The following is a 929-nucleotide window of genomic DNA, read 5'->3' on the forward strand; positions in this document are numbered from 1 at the left end:
AGTGAGGTTTTAAAAAAATCACACGGTGTTTTAGCCATGATATGTAGAACCAAAATTATTGCATTGTTAGCACATCTGAAAATCCATAACGTCATTTGTATCTGAATTTATCTAAAAAAAAAATAAAATAAATTATACTGTTTTAGTTTCATGTGGATTATTTGATGTGCAGAAAATGACAGCACTTTCCTCACACAGATGACCCAGGTGCAAACCTCGCTCTTGCGCGGACAACATCAGCCAGTTCCATCTATGCTTCCATTTTCAGCCATGAGAAGGCCGTGGATGGGATCAGTAGCTACTGCTTTTACAGTTACCACAGTAACGAAATTGGTACCTCCAACCCCTGGCTACAGATTGATCTCTCTCAGCCAACTCCAGTTGGGAGGTGAGCCTACAGAAAAAAAAACAGTTTCAAAAATGCATCCGTCTTTTTGGGCCTCATAGCAGCTTTTACACTGAGAAACTGCAAGTGCCTTATTTTGTGTGTGTGTGGTGTGGGGGGGGGGTTACGGTTAACTTCGTGTCACTCACACACTCATCATCCAGTTTATCCTTTGTTGTTCCTGGTCATCTGGACATTCGAGGGTTAGACAAGCTCTGGGTGGCTGGGCTAGAGGTTTATCTATCTGTTTGTCCGGGCAGAGTCTACATGTAGGTTGGCAACACATGGATTGGGAAGATGGATAAATGTCTTTTCCCTGACAGCATTATTGTGCCCAGCTGCAGTGACAATTTATGAACTGCTCACCCTGTCAATTGCCTGGTGCCTGTGAGCCTACACAAAACACCAAAATTCATGCATCCTTCCTTCTTGACTACGTAAAACTCCATAGTTAAGTTTATAGATAAGTTTTGCCATACTTTGTACCATGTACAACTGTTGTGCAATAAAGTTATTTAACCATTCTCACCCTAGTTGAGTCAGA

The sequence above is a fragment of the Branchiostoma belcheri genome, unplaced genomic scaffold (assembly GCF_001625305.1).
Source record: "Branchiostoma belcheri isolate BF01 breed outbred unplaced genomic scaffold, Haploidv18h27 scaffold386, whole genome shotgun sequence".
Taxonomy (NCBI): Eukaryota; Metazoa; Chordata; class Leptocardii; order Amphioxiformes; family Branchiostomatidae; genus Branchiostoma; species Branchiostoma belcheri.